This window comes from Apus apus, chromosome 21 (genome assembly GCF_020740795.1).
Source record: "Apus apus isolate bApuApu2 chromosome 21, bApuApu2.pri.cur, whole genome shotgun sequence".
In the NCBI taxonomy this organism is placed as follows: domain Eukaryota; kingdom Metazoa; phylum Chordata; class Aves; order Apodiformes; family Apodidae; genus Apus; species Apus apus.
In genome coordinates, this window is record NC_067302.1 from 1,754,139 (window position 1) to 1,768,549 (window position 14,411).

Consider the following 14,411-nt stretch of genomic DNA (forward strand, 5'->3'; position numbering starts at 1 on the left):
TTCCTATGAGTTATTCAGAGATTATGACATCCATTAATAAGATATCCCACCTGTGACTTATAAAATTAACTCATGGTTGTTTTTTTTTTCTCCCCTGGGAGTTTCCAGTAACACTTCAAGTCCCTTTCAATACACATCCCATGCTGTCATATGATTTTGCCCTACGTTTCTGTACATAGCTACACTTTATAATATAAATAGCAACTAAAGAGAAAAAAGGAGAGAGGAGTCCTTGAGGACTGCAGGGGGAGTCTGCATGAACACAAGAAGTGAAATCCAAGCATCAGTTTTCACTTCCTCAATTGTTCAAAAGCATTTTAGAAAGAAGAAGTCAATAAATGAACATGCAAGTCGGTACCTGTGAGTGTTTCAGTAACCTTTGTAGCAGCTTCAGGGATGATTTCAGCCTGGGTCTTCTCCAAGCACATTTCTAGGCTGCTTCTCAAGTGGTGGCTCATGGGGAAATGGGGATATTGTTCATTCCAGACCACTCAGCCCAAGTTTTACTCACAGACAGGAAGAACCATCCCAGACATTTTTCTCCTGAGGCACACCAGAGCCCCTCAGGGAATTCAGCCACATTTGACACGTACAACTGAAATTCACTGTCAGCTGAGGCTCCTCAGTCATTTCATGACAGACGTGCCCTGAGAGAAGAGAAGGTGACAGAGAAAAGCTCCAAGACACCTCTCCCCTTGGGACAGATCTGTGGGGGCTGTTGCACTCCCACGTCACTTGGTGGATGACAGAAGTCACTCTTGGGGCACAGGGGACTGAGGGCACATCAGGGGAGAACCATTTCTCACCAGACTTCAGCTGCCACCCGAGCAGCCTCCTCACTCTCTACAACCACCTGAAGGGAGGTTGGAGTCAGGTGGGGTTGGGCTCTTTTCCCACACAACCAGTGACAGGACCAGAGGGCCTGGCCTGAAGCTGCTCCAGGGGAGGTTTAGGTTGGATATCAGGAAGCACTTCCTCATGGGGAGGGTGATCAGACATTGGGATGGGCTGCCCAGGGAAGTGGTTGAGTCTCTATCCCCAGAGGTACTTAAGGAAAGACTGGACATGGCACTTTGTGCCAGGGTCTAGCTGACGTGGTGGTGTTAGGTCATAGGATGGACTTGATGCTCTCAGAGGTCCTGTGCCTTAGGGCCAGGTACCTGCAGCTGACAGCAGGTCAGGGCTGAAGATATAAAATCTCTTCTTGGCAGAAGCAGCTATTTAATAATAATAATAATAATAATAATAATAATAATAATAATAATAATAATAATAATAATAATAATAATAATAATAATAATAATAATCGTAATAGTAATATTTGTAATGTTAATAGTAATAGTAGTAATAGTGATCATGATCATGACCATGATGGTGATAATAAAGAAAGTGATATATAGATAATAAAGTGCAGAGTGTGTTATAGCTGCAGTGCTGATGGGTGGTTAAGGCAGAGCAGACTCTGCCCTCAGCCCAATGATACTGAGTGACCTCGTAACCTGGCACTGGGAAACCTCCCACTAAACCAAAAAGCACCTTCACCTGGTTGTAACAGTAGTTGCCATGTGCAGCTCATTTATGGGAGTTCTAATATCCAGGAATAATTTGGGTCTCACTGTCTCCATGTCCCTGACCCCTGAATTTGCCCATGCAAGAAACTGAATCTAAATGGGAATATCCTGTTCACCCCGAGCAGCAGCTGTGTCCCCAGCTCCCCCAAAACAGCCTAAAATTCAGGCCAGCAAGAAAAACCTGACCCTCTCAACATACCCCTGCTTTTGCAGACCTTGCTGAAAAAAGAACAGGGTCCACCTTGGCTTTCAGCAGCTCTTCCTGAAACTGGACCCACTTGGACACCCCTTGGCTCTGCTGCTGCTGGTGTTGTGTCTCTTCCCTCTTCCAGAGCCCAGTGGTACCAGAAGAAGGAGAGGCTCCTACCCCCAAAGCTGCCTGGACACCTGATGGTCAGACAGCCAAAACACACAGGTTTGGACGTTGCAGCCTGAAAGTTAGTGTGTGTTTATAGATGGAGTGAGGTTTATCTGGTGTATCACAAAGTTCCTTCCATAGCCAGAGACCCTGCAAAAGGTTAATTGTCAGTGGCAGTGAAATTCCATTTGGTACTTGACTCCCCAATCTGACTTTATTGCTATTTATAGACCTCTCATCACTTTAGCTGCTGGTTTTATTCTCTTTTCTCCCTTATGTTTTTCCCCTCCTTATTCTGAGAAGGTTTTGGTTTTCCTGCCCCTTTTTATCACCACACCACCTTCTACCCTTTCATTGAATCAAGTTTATTTAAAACCCAAACACCACATGACTACAAGGGTTTCTACTTCACATGATGAAGTTTTTCAAGATGTTTACTCAACAAAAAATAGATAGTGAGCTCACCTTGCAGTTGTAGGTCACAGCAGGTTACTGCACGTAGCCACAAGGCAAAACCTCTTTGTGCTCCAGTCCTGTGGCTCAGGGACCCATCAGGTGGATTTGGGTCTGCAACAGGAGCAGAATCTGTGCTGAAATGATGCTACAAAAGCCAGGTGAGCTCCTCTATATCAGGCACAATCCTCAGCTGAAGGTATCAGGTGGAGGATGAGCCTTCCCTCTCAATAAAAGATTTTGTGTCATTAATTCTCCACAAAACATGGCCTGAAGTGACTGTGGCAAGGGCAGCCTGCTCCTGCTGCTTCTCCTCTCTAAGAGGCAGGACATGGTTGTTTTTTTCCTGTTAAGCCAAGCCAAAAGAAAAAACCCTGCTAAGAAGTTAACTGGGGACACCATCAGCCTACCAGCAGCTTTGCTATTTCTTGCAACCTATCATTTTCTTGTCTGATTTGTCAGAGAGTTTCCTCTTAAATGCAGAAGGAAAAATCCACAGTCTGGCTTCTCCCTTCCTTCCCAGGCTCCCAGCAGCCTCTGACAGGGAAATGTCCACCAGTACTGACCTCAGTGGGCATCACTCCACTTTCCTCCACAAGAAATGCCTTAAAACATCAGGAACCATCAGTCTGATCCATATAACAGCATCACAGAATTGGTCTGGTTGGAAAAGACCTTTAAGTTCACCAAGTCCAACCTTCACCTAACTCTACCAACCATAAACCTAACTCCACCAAGTCCAAAGATGTATAAAGATGCTGGAAGGGAAAGACCAGACTAAAGGTCCTGGATGTCTCCCCAGAGTTTAGCAAGAGCCAGAGCAAGGCTTAAGGAATTCTCCCCAAACACAGCATGGCTTCTCATTCTTCCTTTAAAATGAACACCAAAAATCAAATAACTAATACCTAGACTCATAGAAAGGCAACAGCACCATTAACAGAGCAAGATCTAACACAAGGTTGAAGCTGGAAGCCCTGCATTGAAAAAGTTCAATGCAGGAAACAGTTTTAAGTGAAGAGTTTTAACTGTGCTCTGGTTTTCTCATCCAAGCAACCACAGCCAATATTTAACGAGTTCTTTTTCCTTCCATAGTTTTTGCTCTAGAACAGAGCAAGCAGTGTCCCAGGAACTGGAGCCAGGGAAGGCTGTGTTATCAAGGAGGACAGCAGCAATACAGCAGGAGGTGTATTTTTAAATCACAAATCCTCTGGGACAAGGATTACCCAGTACAAGCTAAAACACCCCCCCAGCATCTTCCCAACAGCACAGGGGCGGGTGCAAGGGCATGTGCAGATGGGCATTTGATTGATGCTGTTGCCATGGCAATTAGCAGGCTGATAGACTCGGACCCCAAACTTTTCCCCCAGGTGGAAGAGAGATTTTGCCAATTTTCCTAAAAATATGCATTTTTCACACAGAAACACCGCCCTCTGCTGCCTGCAGAGGTGCCTGCTGGTGAGAGGATGCCCGAGCGTTGCCCCTGGCAACACGGTTGTTGAAAAGTGATAAAAATTCTTCTGTCTCTTTGGTTTAGAAAATGCCAGTGCATCGAAATGCAAATGATTCTACTTCCCGCAAAGGTCATTCGAGGTAAGGGATCTGTTTCACTTCTAGATCTCTGGAAAGAAAATGGTAAAAGCTGAACTGCAGCTTGTTTCAATCTCCAGGCAGAGGTTGTGGAGTCACCTCTTCGGGTTCTGCGAGGACACTAGGAAGGCTGCTGCCCTCTCTGTAACACACAGTGCCCACTAGAGCACTTGTGGCTTGTTTTCTTTAAGAAAAAGGTCAAACTCACCCTAAAAAAGTATTTTTTCCTCCTTTTTGCATAGTGAATCCCACCTGTGCACACTCGCTCTTTCCCCTGGAGCTGCATCTTGTTTGTGCTCAGGGAAAGAGTTCTTAAAAGCAGCTACAATTGCTCCAACCTGGCAGAGGAGAAATGAAGCTGATCTTCCTACTTTTATTTGCATTTAAATCTAGACACTGTCTCTCAGGCCAGGGCTGCTCAATCTTGGCCAGAGCAGTTAATGAGGAACTGCAAAAAACCAGCTTGCCCACAGCAAAAGTACTTATTTCATCTGTGCAGGTTGGGGCTCCCAACAAGTAATGGCCAAGCTTGAACAAAAAGGAAGCATTTTTATTGGGAACAGCCCTTCCAAAACATGATTAATGGAAGAGCAGCAGTAGATGACAGCTTTCAATTCCCTGGGTAGAGCTGGTATCCCTTGGGTGACCAGTCTAGCTCAGCACAGGGCCCTGCAGACTTGTCAAGTCATGAAATTGGTCTTTTCAATTTCCTTGAGAGAAATGATTGATTTCTGTTTGTCTGGTTTGCCTCAAAATGGATTTAGAGGAGAGCACATGAGCCGTGCCAGCATTAGGAATCACTTGCTCTATAACCTTCACAGATGAGAAAAATGCAAAGCTAGCTCCACAAAGAGCAGGGGCAGGCCCTGAGGTTTCCCTCCAGCAGCTCAACTGATTTGCCAAAATGTCTAATGAACTCCTTGGAGTGCTGTGTCCTCACTCAGGAGCCCAAGGGGTGCCAGATAAAACCAGAGCCCTGCCCTGGGGTGGGGATTTGGTGGTAACCACAGCAGCAGCAGCAACACCCTCTGCCAAGCTGTGGCTGCAATAAACAAAAGCACAGCCTTGTTCAGCTTCCCAGCCAGAGAGCAGATTTGATAAATCTACAGCAAAAGCAAGATCCACCTGCTAGGAAACTAGCCAAGGAGCCTTTCATCTCCAGGTTACCAAGACACAGCAGATCCAGTGACTAAAAGTCATTGGAACAGACAGAGTTTGGGGGGCAGTGCCAGCAGCTCTGAGGCCCTTATGCTGCCTCCAGGACTGCAGCTGTTTGTTTTCCACTCAACACGCAGCAATCTCAGCAGAGAAAAGTGGCTTGGTCTTGGAAATAAAATGCCATTTTCTTTGCTGTTATTGGTGTTTCCTGGGAAGAACTGGAATTCTTCAGAGAGAGCTGAAAATCACTGCTACTCATGCTAATGTGTCCATTCCTTCAATATCTGGGACCTTTCATCCCACACGAAAATCAGAAAACAAGGATTCAAGTGGTTCAGGTCTGACTCCTCTGAAATGACCATTTTGACAAAACAACAAAGTGGCCTTTAAATTAACATATTCTTTCATTAGAGGAAACTCCTAATTTCAGTTGCAACCCAAACGCCAAGAAAGGAAGGGAAAAAAAAACACCACTTCTCATAATAAACTTCATGCCATGAATTGCGATATTGGTTTAGTTTTCCCAACACCCTGGGGTGAGCTGGACACTCCCAGCCAGACACTGCAACCACAAGGAGGAGGATGGCTTCGAGGGGAGAAGGAGGAGGAATTTATGTGTGTCATTTTGTTTGTAAAAGACAGGCTGGAGTTGCATTTCAACAGACACGAGGAGAAACAAAGAACATGATCCAGGGCACTGAGAACTTACCCTGATTTGACAAAAGAGCAACCAAGAGGGGAAACCTTGGGGCAGAAGCTCCATGGGGAACAGGAAATGGATTTTCAACAGATATTTTTAGTTATGTGATATGCTCAGGAAAGGCTGATTTCATTTTTTCCCTTGACACAGGTTTGGGCTGGGCTGAGGGTGCAGGAGGTTGAAATGATGTTGCCAATCTCTGAGCGAAATAGCAAAGGCCTGTGTGATGGCTGTGGGAAAAGAGCCCCTCAAGGTGTTGGGGGTCCTGACCCCAGGCCAGGGCCAGCCCTGGGTCTCAGCCCCCCACTCCTGCTCAGAATGATGCTGCCCTTCCTGTACAGGGACATGGTGGGGCCAGCAAGGGAAGGAACCAGCTGAAACCAGGAGCAGAGGGTGCAAATGGGTTCCCACTGCACCCCAGTAACCCCCACGTGCTGGAGTTCCCCTTCCCAAATTGGCTCTCACCAAAGAGAAGGAAAGTGGCAGAAGCTGCATGACAGAGCAAACACCTTTCCCAGGCCTTTTCCAAGCTCTACACAACATTTGGCCAAGCAGCTCTGCAGGCTGATCCCAGCTTCTTGGGATAGATGTCCCTGTCCACGCTGCTCTGGGTGAGCATCATCACAGGTGGCCCCATGGCAGCACATGCAGGGTCCCCCCCATGCACCCAGGACCCCTCCAGCAGGCTGAACATGCCAATATCACACTTGTCCACTTCACCCCAGCATAGGAACCTGTCACTTAGAATCACTGAATATCATTTTCTGTTGGAAAACACCTTCAAGATTAAGTCCAACCATCCAAGCAGCCCTGCCAAGGCCAACACTGCCCCATGTCCCTCAGCACCACATCTACATGACTTTGAAATCCCTCCAGGAATCGTGCCTCTGCCCTGGGCAGCCTGGACCAGGGCCTGACAACCCTTTTCAGTGATAAAATTGTTCCTCATACCCAATCCAAACCTCCCCAGCACAACTTCTCATCATACTATTGACATCAGCCTCATGGCCCAGCTCCTCCTCATTTTCCATGTCCCGAAATTCATCCTGGGAGATGAATCTGGTTTCTGTGGTGTCCACAGGACAAGGTGAAGCAGGTTTGCTCAAGGACCCTGCTTGGCCTGAGATATTTTAACACTTGCTTGAGGTCCTTCATACCTAGGTTTAGACAAAGTGTACAATGCATATTATTCAGAGTTTGCACCTCTGCCTTCAGCACAAAAGGTCTTGCACCAGCTGGTGACAGGGAGCTCAGCACCTACAGAGCAAATTGGATCAAAAGGCATCACAGTCCCTTGCTGAGCAAACAAGGAGGTACCTGCTAAACTGGATTGTACCCAAGAGATGCACCAGCAGCTCAGCTGCTGCAACAGGGAGAGAAAGGATTGCACTGGGCTGCAGGGATGGGCCAGTGAGGCAAAGGCTTGACCAAAGAGGAGGCTGAAAAATACTCTCATTAACTTGGAAAATTAAATCAAACTTCCTACATCTCATGTCTCATGCCAGGCCCAGAAGAGAGACCAGGTAAAACAATGGTAGTGCAGAAAAGCATGTTGAGGATTCACAAGACTGAGTGACCTTGCAGCAGGACCAAACCTGCACTTCTGGGGGATGTGAGGACATCCTATGCCATGTGTGCTTAGTTTTTTAGAGATTAAATCCTTCATAACCACCAAAGAATGCCTATTCCTGCCTGCTGGTGACTGTTCAGGTCAAGTCCTTATCTGAAGTGATCAAATTCCAGTGTCAGGTCTGTCCTAGGACAACCTTAGCCAGGAGTCCCTCTCTGTTTCTCAGACTTGCCAGGCAAGCACACACCAGGGCATTCATCCTAGGAAAAGAAACCTCTCCTGCAGCCTTTCCCTCCTCACTCCTGCAGCCCCTTCCCAGCACCCCAGGAAGGCTCCACCTGATTGAATAAGTCTGAGAATCCCAACTCTAAACAGGAGGAGAAATACACATAGTCAAAATACTTTCTGATCACAGCCCTGCTGGGATGAAACAGCACATAGAGCTCCCAGGAGTCTGGTTTTAACACTTCCATCCCAGTTCCACTTTAATAGCAGTTTTAAAGGGCAGTAGGAATAAATGCAAATAAGTGTTAATGAAACCTGTAGGTCACATAGTTAGGACTGTCACAAGTCAAAAAATGTCAAGGTTAAAAGCTTGATTAACCTTAGGAGTTTCACACACAAGTAACTCCCCATTTTTTGCCTGCAATGTTTGCATTTGAAGTAATATCCAGTGTTGGTCATTGGGGCAGAATACTATGAGATTTTAAACAAATAAATAAATATAAAATAAAGAGAACTATTAATAGAGCACTACAGATTATTAGAAGTGAAAGGATTTAACACTCCACTTACTCTCAAGTAGTCTTTAGCATTGGCACCAGCTTGTACAGAGGAGCTAACTTTACAAGAGTCAAAATTTGAAACGACTTGTTGAGAAGAGTCAAGTTAATGTTTTGTTCCTGTTGGCCCCAGGTCATGAAAAGTATCTTCACCACAGTTTAAATATATGGTTTTCATGTTTTTCCTTGTTTTGAGGAAGAGAAGGTTTTTATTTGACAAAACAAACATCATTTGAAAACTGTCTCTGCTGAATCTCCTCCTGCCCCACATTTGGTTTGTTTATTAATGCTTTGCTCGGGGACAAATCCTGTTTGTTAAAGAAAGAAAGGGGGAAACAAAGAAGTTTCCCTGGCAGAAAACACTCCCCTCAGCCCCCAAAACTCCAGAAATTATCACCATAAACCTTCCTGAGCTCCCCTAGCAGGCAAACCAGGGAAACCAGATTTCCAGCAGCTTTCTCCAGTACTAACCCTGTGAGATGGAACCAGGAGCACCAGCCCTGGCCAGGTGTCCCAGCCTCCGTGCTCCACCAGACCTGCCCTAGCACAGAATCCTTGGAATTGCTTCCCAAAGTATCTCAGCCCGTGATAAATGGCTCTGAGAGTCTTAGAAGGCAGGGGGAACAGTGAAAGCTTTGTTTCCTTGGAAGAGTGTTGTGAAATGCCTCCCTGCCCTTTCCTCCCACAAGAAAATATGAATTCTTGGCTCACAGAGGTACCTGAGGATGAGAGCAAAGCTGTCCTGACACTGGGAAAGCAGCTGGAGCTTTGGATCAGGACCCCGAGACCTTCCTCCTCACAACCCTGGGACACCTGGGACATCCAGCAGCTTCACCACAACCACCACAGCTTGGTTGAGTCCTGCAAGGCAAGAAGCCACCCCCAGAAGCCTTTCCAGCTTCAGTGCTGGGATCACCACCGTGTTTGTAGAAGCTTCTTGGCAACATCTGACCCTTAAAGCTCAGGGTTAGGCGAAGGGGAAGGGGCTGGGGCAGGACTGGAGCAGCAAAGTCCTCCTCACCCGTCCAGGAGCCATCAGAAGGTCGCAGGGGATGGGCAGCAACACCTCCCTGTCCACAGCCCCTTCACCATGGAGCAGCCAGGAACCAGCTGGTTTTCCTCCTCGGGATCTGGGCTTGGGAAGAGAGGTTCCCAAGAACAAACATCAAGGTCTCCCTGTGAACACCCACGGTGGGTGAGGACACACTAGCAAGCAACAGAGGTTTCCAGGAAGGGCCTCTGGAGTGAGGAGCACCTGGACATTTGCCTTCAGCTCCCTGCAGCCCACGCCCATGGATTAGAGCTCTGGGTGACACAGAGAGGTCCCTTGGCCCCCTGGGGCAGGTAGGGTTGAGCTGCTGCTCCCCCAGCTCAAGCATGGGGCTGTAGGTCTGGCTGCATCCAGGGACAGGGCTGGGTCTGGTTTTGGGCAAAAGCCACAGGTATAATTCAGCCCACAAACCACAGAGAACCAGGTAGAGAACCAGAACAACACCACTTCTCTTTCTTTTTCTTTTTCTTCTTCTTCTTCTTTTTTCTTTTTCTTTTTCTTTCTTTTTTCTTTTTCTTTTTCTTTTTCTTTTACTTTTTCTTTTTCTTTTTTTTCTTTTCCTTTTTCTTTTTCTTTTTTCTTTTTCTTTCTTTTTCTTTCTTTTCCTTTTCCTTTTTCTTTTTCTTTCTTTTCCTTTTTCTCTTTTTCTTTTTCTTTTCCTTTTTCTCTTTTTCTTTCTCTTTCTCTCTTTCTCTTTCTCTTTCTCTTTCTCTTTCTCTTTCTCTTTCTCTTTCTCTTTCTCTTTCTCTTTCTCTTTCTCTTTCTCTTTCTTTCTTTTTCTTTTTCTTTTTCTTTTTCTTTTTCTTTTTCTTTTTCTTTTTCTTTTTCTTTTTCGTTTTCTTTTTCTTTTTCTTTTTCTTTCTTTTTCTTTTTCTTTTTCTTTTTCTTTTTCTTTTTCTTTTTCTTTTTCTTTTTTTTTCTTTTTCTTTTTCTTTTTCTTTTTCTTTTTCTTTTTCTTTTTCTTTTTCTTTTTCTTTTTCTTTTTCTTTTTCTTTTTCTTTTTCTTTTTTTTTCTTTTTCTTTTTCTTTTTCTTTTTCTTTTTCTTTTTCTTTTTCTTTTTCTTTTTCTTTTTCTTTTTCTTTTTCTTTTTCTTTTTCTGCTTCTTTTTCTGTTTCTTTTTCTGTTTCTGCTTCTTCTGCTTCTTCTGCTTCTGCTTCAGCACACACAGCTCTAATCTATTTTTCTTGACTTTATGAAGCTCCTGATAAAAATTTGCAATATCTCTGGAAAACTGTCTCTACAGCAAAGTAACACTTTACTAAGATATATCCCTAAAAATAAGAATTCCAATCCACTCTTTCTTCCAGCAGTTCAGTCCTGATTGTGTTTTACCCTCTGGTGCACTGTAAGATCATCTTTTTTTACTTAACATTAATCTTTAATAGGAATTTACATAGAAACAATCTCAATATATTTAAATGTTTAGTCTGGTACAGGCAAAAAGTGTTCTCCACACAAATCTATCTCGTTTAACACGAAGCCTTTTCAGCTAGAATAACCAACCTATTTTGGGGAATACGGAGATGTAGGATATTTTGGCTGGAATTTTATCTTCAGCTCCCTATTTAAATTGGCATCAAAATGCCTTCATTTTTGAACAAGCTTTTTTTTTATATATAAAAAAACACACCAACCCTGATAGCTGCCTCAGCCACCAGCACAGTGAGGCTTTGAAAATTCTTGTGGTCTGAAACCCATTCAAAGATGAACTAATTCTGTTTTCTTTTGGGTGTTGTTGTGTTGGGTTTTTTTCTGGTGTTATTCTGCCCTATAAACTTGTGGCAATGTTACAAGTGTGACAGTAACTCCTCCAGCCTGAAGGTGAACAGGAAGCAGCACGTTCCCATTTATTTTAGATCATTGGATGCAGTCAGGAGTCAGATTCCTTCAAAAAAACAGGGGAAATAATAAAGCTGAAGGTCCTTTCACAGTAAATATCCCTAGGTGAAGGGGTTAGGAATCACTTATAGTGATGCTCCAAAGGCATTGCTGCTGCAAAAATTATTATTAATTATAATGAAAATAAAAGAATAGCTGCTCTATTCTATAGATAGACATTGGGAATATTATGGAGAGGGAGGGAAGACTCTGCTGAAAGCAGCAGGGGTGGGAGTCACGAGAGCAGGGTTGCCTCATCCTTCTGCTGAAATACGATTTTGTTGTGTGGTGCAACAGGACTTAATGAGTCTACGTGTGGTTTTTGGGAACCCCAAGTTTGAAGTGCTCCTCCAAGGGACTGTGCCAAGGCTTTTGGAAAGAGCATTTTGCTGCTTTTCTGGGATACATGTAACATTGCAAAGCTTTCTTGAACTTTGGGCAGGGATAGCATCTACTGTGCAGCAAGCAGGACAAACCATCAAAAGCATTTCTTGAATGCAAATCTTTTTCTGCTGCAACATCACCTGAAGTACTCATGAACCCACCAGCAAGATGTCCTCCCCTGCCCTGGCAGATGTTGAGCAAATCACAGCAGGGTTGTGCAACACGGTGCTGCAGCCAGGGGATGTGCCCAGCACCTCTGTGCTCTCCTGGCCAAGTGGGTGCTGGTGCAGGAGTTCTGCCAGGGCTTTGCCCTGGGCTGGCCCAGGGGATTTGGTGGTTGGGTTGGGTGAGGATAACCCTGTTTCTCTGCACTGTGGGAAGAAGTTATGTGGGGAGCACGGGCTGTGGCCTCCTTCTCCCCTGAGAGCACCAAACTCTGGCTGCAGGGCTAAGTCCAGTGATGTCCTGCAGGACAGGAGCAGTGGGGCAGTGATGCAGGGGAACCAGGCAAACTGAAAGCTGGTGTGAAGGGGCCTGCAGAAAGCCAGGAAGGGACTTTTTACTAGGACTTGTAGAGAGAGGACAAGGGGAAATGGAAGAGAAGAGGAGAGATTTAGATTAGACACCAGGAAGAAATTCTTGGGTGTGAGGGTGGTGAGAGCCTGGCCCAGGCTGCCCAGGGAAGCTGTGGCTGCCCCATCCCTGGCAGTGTTGAAGGGCAGGTTGGATGGGGCTGGGAGCAGCCTGGGCTGGTGGGAGGTGTCCCTGCCCATGCAGGGGGGTGGGACTGGATGATATTTCTGGTCCCTTCCAACCCAAACCACCCTGTGTTTCCATGATTCTGTGATCTGTGTGTTCAACAGACCCAGGCCAGGCTGGTGTAGTAGCTTTTCTTGTGGCTTTTCTCACTTCTGCTGGAGCACCTCACAACCACTTCCTGGGGCCTGCAGAGCTCTGCAGTGATCTCACCAGCTTTTGCATTCGTGTATTGTTCACTTTGAAAGGGCCCCTGCAAAGACACTTGCCCAAGCCTTGTGGAATGGAAAGTACCATCCAGGAGCTGCTGCAACAAGTTCTGTGGGGGCAGGAGGAAGCAAATGAGCCAAATCCAGTTCACCTTCCTCTCTTGCACATTCATTAGCCCTGCCTGATGCTTGCCCAGGGATCCTCTGTCTTCTTTGTCACATGGAAAGTGGGGAAATTCCCTGTGTCTCCCTTCATTCAAGTTTGCAGCTTCACACCTTTCTCCAGTTACAGCTGATGACTGGAAAGCAAACAAACAAACAAGCAAACCTTGGTCTCTCATCTGTGTTCACATTTACTTACTCCTCCCTAAAGATGAAGTGGGGCAACATGGGGTTTAGGCAACACTATGGAATATACTTTATAATGTTCAGGTTTAAGATGCATTGATTTGATCAGACAATCATTTCTCAAATATTAGTGCAGACAACACCCTCCACCTGGTTCAAGCTCCACAGGAGCCATCCCAACATGACTTTATCCTTCCTGAACCTCTTCAAAGGGTTTAGTGCTCCAGCTTCACCTTCACCTTCCTTCTCTTTCTTGGGCTAAAAGTTCAGCTTTGAAGCTGAGTGTGTCCTCATCACTGACTCATGGCTCTGAATTCTCAGGGACTGTCCAGCACACAGCAAACCTCAAGGTCTTTATTCCCTCTAAGAGAAATGAGGGATGACCCAGATCCTGGGATTCAGGATGGAACTGCCCCAGAATCACTCATATGAAGCTGTGTCTAGACCACACAGGCAGCTTTCTCCTCTTCAGGGTGGTACCCACTGTTGTGACTCTCCCAAGCCCCAGAAGCTCTTGTGTCCCACAGGACCTACAGGTACCTCTGTACTTTCTCCAGCTGGGAGGTGGGTCACACACAACCCACGCCTTGAGGAAGGTCAATATTGTTGCATTAGAATCTGGCAATCTTAGGGCACCAGTCATTGCTCTTGGACAATCACTGGGTGGAGGGGAACTTGGTGGAACCTGTATTTCACCTGCAGGCTTTTCCCTTGCCTTTTTACAGCCTGACAGTCATTTGCTGCTGTTAATTACATGCTGGGGTGTGTGCAGAACCCCTGGGATGGAGGACAACAGCATTTCCTGAAGGAAAAGGCAGGTTTATGTTGGCATTTCTGCATGGAAGCATTTTCCAACTGTGCAGAATGGACATAATTGTATTTATTTGTTTGTTTGCTCTCTTACAACACAGCTTCCCCAAGCCCCCCTGGAGTCAGCAGGGCTGGGTGAGCCCAACACAACCACGTTCTTGAGCACCTTGGGTCCTGTCTTTGCCCTTCCAACCACTCCATCTCATTTTTGGGGACTGGTTCTAATCCTCCTACTGCTGCTGAAGATCAGCAATAACCCCCCCCCAATTCCTGGTGATGTGAGGACAGAAGAATTGATCCATTCTCTGGAAGAATGGCCTGCTGATGTCCTGGCTGGGGTTTGGGAGGGTTCATCACTCAGTGCCTGCTAAGGGCTCTTGGAGTGTCCATCACAGGCCAACCTCTTCCTTGCTGGATGTTTTCAAGATCTCTCCAAAATACAATTGTTTTACCTCCTCCCAGCTGGTGCATTATCTTTCATAAGGATATTTTGGCCATATTTGGACCATATGTAGTAGGCAATTGTAGTTTAATATGGTAGGCTGAAGTGTTGCATGAGAGAAAACACAGCTCTTTGTAACAGTTGTACTGTACAATAACCCTACTGTACAAATCCACAACCACAGGGTGTATTAACAATGCATGTTTTGTTGTTCCCTTTTGGGAAGAAGAGACAGAGCCAAAAATGTTGTGGTATTCATTTATTATGTGAAGTTTTGTATTTGTTCCACTCGCACGTGTAGGAACAACACAGGGACCAAAAAGTCTTTGCTCCTAAAATGGCACCATCAAATC